Source organism: Euprymna scolopes, chromosome 17 (assembly GCF_053919585.1).
Source record: "Euprymna scolopes isolate OS-2025 chromosome 17, ASM5391958v1, whole genome shotgun sequence".
Taxonomy (NCBI): Eukaryota; Metazoa; Mollusca; class Cephalopoda; order Sepiida; family Sepiolidae; genus Euprymna; species Euprymna scolopes.
This window is the reverse complement of record NC_136498.1, coordinates 128,935,653-128,942,117: the sequence shown is the minus strand read 5'-3', so window position 1 is coordinate 128,942,117 and position 6,465 is coordinate 128,935,653.

Below are 6,465 nucleotides of genomic sequence, written 5' to 3'. Positions count from 1 at the left end.
TTCACGAGACCATTACCCTGTTTGATGCGAGAAATTCTCCTCCCTCCATCTTATTCTGATAAGACCTCAAGTATGATACCCAACATCTAAAATGGCCGGGGATTTGAATGGCTCTTGACCAAGACTATATCATTCCATTGAATATGTTACTGGAATGCCATCCGAAATCATGGTAAACTTCCTCTAAGATAACGTAGGTACTCTTTCTACTAAATTAAACCATGGCGACCATTAGTTCCGAAGTCCAATTGTTTCAATTATTTTTTCCGGCTGAGAGAAACTAAGGTAAAGGGATGCTTTTCTCCCAATTGTAATAATATCCCTGGGCTCTATTGCGTCTTATAACCATATTGGGTGTGAAAATAGTAGATTGCCTTTCACTGAACTGTTGATAATTAAGGGGTATATTGTTATTGCCTTCTGAATATCAAATAATAGTTAAGAAGGTATAATAATCTGCCTCATCTTTATCAATAAACTTGTAGAGTTTTCATATTACGCTCCCAAACAAAGAAAAAAGTGGAACTGTCTCCTATTTAATGTTACAGGACCCAGACTTCGCTTGATAATCATAAAAGAGACAAAGGCGTTTAAATTATCTTCCATTACCCATAAAGGTATTAGCATTGTCACTGGGAGTTGACTCCAGAACACTATACGCGTTTGTAAATCTAAGGCCTGGGGAAAGGACAAGATACTCATGTCCAGAACCTGCTCAATATGTACTGTGCTTACATTTAAACATGTGGGCAGTTGTGGTTACATTTTTCTCAGTGTTTCCTTCATTCATTTAAAATGCACTGTGAAAATAACATCGGTATTGCTTGTCAGTACAGGTCTAGGTTTGTATTCTCAAATTCAACTGAGAAGTTAGTAAGTTATGCTATATTACCTGGCAGCACAGGTCTCAAATTATATCTCTTAAACGTAGTATAAGATTTTAGGGAAGTTTTTACTGCCTGCCTTTCTTGGGGGACCCAATAACCATGACATTTCAACTCAGTTAAGGTTGACCCTACACCAAAATGAGATCAATTAAGATGGCAGTCCAATATTATGAGCTGTGTCAGATGATTGTTCTTGCCCAGCGATTGGAGATTCTTAACTTCATACGTAACCTGAAAAGACGTGTCCAATCGAGCAAATCAACTCTTCCTCATCCAGAAAAAGATCAAGTTCCTGAACATGTATAACTGCAAGCTTTTCCATTTGATCCCTGAGATAATTAAACTCTGTAGTAAATTCCTATTGTTGAGAATTTTATTAGGGAAATTGCGGCTTTTGTAATTGTCCTCCCTTTCCCTGATCAAACCAATGAATCAAGATTAAGATGTTAAATCCAACAAGTGGGTAAACGTTAAGAACCGCTGCGCTGCATAGAGATTACTGAAGCACACTCCTCATTCATAATTACATTGAAAGCTGTTGAAGAACAGACTAGCATTCATCATCAAGACTGAAAGTTTTAAATCAACGCTTAATTGCAAAATGTTTTTAGACTATTTCTTGCAAAAATAACTTTGCTAGCGATGGTTTGTGACAAACGTTATTCTTGTCCGCATCCATGGCAAGTCGAACCATCAAAAATGCCTTCCTGATATCGGAAACCAAGACAAATTTATGCGGCTTGACATCAGCAAATCCAACATATCTCCTATCATGTTTTCACCAGACTATGCAACCTCGTTAAGAGAACCCGAGTCTTACGGCTACAGTTTATACTAGTCTGATATTAGTAGTTGCTGCTGGATCTGTTTTAAAATGAGTTGAAGTGGTATTCAGATATAATCCCCTAAACTTTGAGGAGCTGCAATGTTCAATGAATCTCTTCTGCTAAGGAAGCACATTAATGTGCTCCTGATAAAATCTCCTTTTTCTCCAGACTCTTGACAATACAGCCTATCATCTGCAAAACAGTTACATGTTTTAATCATGTTGATCATAACTTGAAAGACCAATGATTAATGGTGAACACTTTCCCAATCTTCTCTCAACATATCTAAAGGGAGAGACATCCACACAGAAGTTTACACAGGTAGAATCTGTTCCAGGACGAAGCAGACATTAGTTGATTTCACCTGGGGAGTATACTCAATCTTAAATACTCCCGTTGATTTTGACGTATAAGGTCCGCCATAACAACTATGTTGTTTGGAAATCATAGATATGAAGCCTTTGTTCTGAATCAGCCACACCTTTTGGTGTAACTGTTAATCTCAGTCGGTGCAATGGTTACCACAAGACAGAGCAAACAGAAGACCTCAGGTTTAATATCAGAGTGTTCTCTCTCCTAGATGCATATCATAACGAATACTGGTGGTTCTTGAAAACAGTTCCTCATTTGATTAATGCAGGTCTTTGCTTAGCATTGAACTCTAATATATTAGGTTCAAGAAAGAAATGTACCCGTTGTGATGAAATTATAGAACTCACGGTGGTGTCACTACTTTTAGGATATGGGGGATGAGTCGGCGTTCACCAATTCACAATCGGAAGACGTCGATTTTAAAGACCAAGGTTGCAGGTGCAGGACTATCTATAAATCGAAAGTGTTAGAGTGTCACTGGTGCCGTTAAAGGTAAATTTAACAAGATCTCCAATTTACAGAAGGTTTTACCGAGTCACATCCACATCAATATGAATTAAAAAGGCGTGAATAACTTTTTAAAAAAAAACACGAGATCGCTGTATTGGAATGAAATAACATTTATTTAAGAAACAGTAATTCAAATCATTCCAACGTTAAGCTTTGTGCAACGTTAAGGTCTGAGGCTTACAGGTCATAGCTGTTAGACAGTCTTTCCCAATAAGTGTCGCCTAGAAAAGACATGATTACTTTATGATTAATGATTTTCATTAGCAAAGGAGCACACGTGGCTATTTTCTGGAGGGAAAAGAAAATCATTAATTGCTTAACTGACGTGTGTGTGTGTGTGTGTGTGTGTGTGTGTGTGTTTAGTTTATTACATATGAAAACAGCAGTTCGCAATAACAGGGTTGCCAAGAAGAATAAATCTCGCTTGATTTGATAGTTTTTCATATTGAGAATTTGCGATACATAACGCGCAGAAAGTCATGTTAGGTAATTTAACGTCCCACATAGACAAAGTCTCTTAGATGCGAATCAGGTTGGTGAAAGCTGAAGAAAAACTGGTTTGATTTTCGAGGGAAAAAAGTTTATATACCTATGTTCTTGAGCATTTCAAACTGCCTGTTGTATAACTGTGCACATGCACAAAGCGTAATGTAGTTCCTTTATCGCATGTCTGTGGATGCGCAAATTACAATGTTGTAAGCTTATACATACTTCATACGAGTGCGTGTTGAAAGTAATGATTGCTATAAAAATGTTTCTGCCAAAGATTGGTTCCGGCTATATATAGCAGTCACTATAGGCATGCGGTTAAAAAGAATTGTTTGTTTGTTTTTGTACTTTTTGATGAAAGTAAAAAATGAATAACACGGTGTAATGTAAAAATATTTACGGTATTTGTAGGCCAGTTTTTTTTTATCCAGTTGTGGGTAATTCCTGATCTTGACTGGTTACAATGATTTTTTCCTCATCAAATCGAAGTCTCTTACTCTTGAGCCATTGGAGTGAAGCAGAAGCATCCATGTCAATATACTCCTGGTTAGGCTCCACCAACAACTTTCCTGTTCTTTTATGTTTTTCTCATCCTTGTTTTCTTGTGTCTTTGTCGATTTCTGTGTATTTCTGTCTTTCTTTCTTGCAATCTGTGTTGCTGGTTCATCATATAGCTCAGCAGTATTTTCCAGTATGATATCCTCAAAGTTTTCAACAAGTTTTGTGATCGGTGTTTGTTGGGGAAGACGTTCATGCTGGTCCTTACCATTTCCATTATAATATCTGTTGAGGCTTTTGATGTACTGCACCATGCTTACTATAGTGGCTCGATATGCATGGTTTATTTCAGCAAGGCCGACACCCCCTTCTTTTCGTGATAGATATATCCTGTTCATTTATTGGTTTTGGTATATTATTTTACGTAAGCTTTGTAATTTCGTGGTCCTTGTATTTAACCTATTGATATTGCCTTGAGGCAATAATACCAAAACCATATAACAGAGAGCGCAAGCTGGTTTATGGCTGTGATTTTGTTTGGGGGACTTAGTTCAGATTTGAGGATCTTTTCACGGCGTAGTATATATTCTTGCCCGACGTTATGTCTCAGTTTCTCATACTCCATGGTTACATTTTCCTCTATACCAAAGGATTTGTAAGTGACATCCCAGGTCTTAAATAAAGCTGTAATTGAACTGAAGATATTCGGATGTTGTCCTTTCCCCTTTTTTATAGTGCATTTGGCACATCTATCAAATACAAACTCAATGTAGAATCCTTTGTAATTTTTTTACAGTTTTGATCAGGGATATAAGGTGTATTCTGTCTCTGCATAAAGTTTGAGATCGCCCATAAAGAGTACATGGTTCACTCTTTTACTTTTTTTCTTTTTTTTACCTTTACTAAGATTGTACCCAACATCGCATTTTATAGGGGCTTGCTGAGTGGATTAATTGTAAGGCAGAATAACAATGGTGACAGACTATCTCATTGGAAGATACCTCGCTGGATACTGAGCATTGTAGTCTGTATTCTTCCTTCCATGTAGAGCAATGGATGTTTGCCACATAGTCATTTGCTTTGTAAAGAATGTCTTTCTGCTCTCATGGACTTTTTGTAGTCAATCCAGGCCGTTGACAAGTTTTTTTTTGTTTTTTTTTACTTTTTGCAGTTTTAAACAAGTGTTTTATTTATGAGGGGTTGGTCTCTTGTACAACGTTTATTTCTAGTAAACCCCATTTTCTTTTCCTCAAGGTAATCGCCATCTGCCAGGTGTGGGTATATTGCGTCTGTTATTACTCCCGTTAGCTACTTGTGTGTGGTTGAGAGGCAGCAGATAGGCATGTATTTGTTGGGCAAATGAGTCTCTTGGTTCTTGGGTATCAGAGTCGTTTTGCCAATAGTTAGCCACGGACAACTCAATTAAATGCTTGGGTATAGTAGTTGTGAAGTGGCGTAAGCTTTTGCAGACAGAAATTTTGGATCTTGTCAATTCTTTGGCTTTTAAAGTTGCTAAAATATTTGATTTTTTTTTTCGTACTATATATTTCGTGATTTTCAGAGCTGGCATATGTTGTTTCCCTTGAAAGCCTCTTTAATTGTTTTTATCCACGTCCTATCCTGGTGATTTTTGGGTCCTCATAAAGTGGCTTCCAGAATCTTTTCACATCTTTCTGTGTCGATGCCTAGTTTACTTTGATTTCGTCACTAATGATTTTCTGTACATCAGTTTTGGATTCTTGTCAAACAACTTATTCAATGACCTGGAATACATTTTTGTTGTTGTTTATTTGAATTTGTGCAGCTAAGGTTTTTATTGCAACTTGGTTTTCTTTAGCTCTTAGCTGCCTAAGGTTATCAAAGGAATACTCGGTTTTAAGTTTATTCACCGTCTTTTTTAATTTTTCCCTTGGGCTTTCACTCAATAGACAGGCAGATATCTGGAAAGATTCCTTTCGATTTGTATTTTCGGTTGAGGCCTATTTCCCAGACTGGCTCATACGTTTGGGTCTTAAAGTTCCCCCTTATTCTCCTCACTTCGTATTGAAGAAAAAGTGTCCTCTGCATAAACGATGCTGCCCCATGTTGCATAATTTATTTCAGTTAAGGATGCATTCGTTTAGAACAATTCTTGTGAGAGCATCATCAACTTTCGCAACGAGTCTTGAAGTCTTTGTTACAATTCATTTTTACTAATCTGAGTCGATCTGAAATAGCCAAAAATCGTGCCATTTCTATCCTGTTAAACAGTTCTGATGCTGTAATATTCCGTATAGTAATTCAAGAAAATTAGTATCTAAAATAATTCAACGTAAAAGAAAATAAATAAAATTCTATTTTTTTATATTTGCACACACATATAGGAATACTCATACACGAGTTAAATGCTAAAGTAGGAGTAGGCTCATCATGTCAATCTCTGAGAACAGCATACCAAAGGCATTCTTTTTAATTTATTTAAGCAATTATAACTGAATATCATGAACACATCCTTTAAGGAGCTCATTTTTAGTTCTATAGTCGATTATAACTGAATATCATAAACACATCCTTTAAGAAGCTTTTTTAAATTTCTATAATCGATTATAACTGAATGTCATGAACACATCTTTCAAGAAGTTTTTAATTTCTATAATCTATTATAACTGAATATCATGAACACTTCAAGCTCTTTTTAATTTCTACAGTAAATTATAACTGAATGTCATGAACAAATCCTTTTTAATTTCTATAGGCGAAGCTCAGCTAAAACCTTGGAGACAGATTTCTTTAAGCAGAATCAGAACTATCAAAATGGATAACATAATAACTAACAAAATGCACACATTTAGAGATATTTAAGTCTTAAACATATCTGATCCAGGAAGTGATATCCGTCTGAT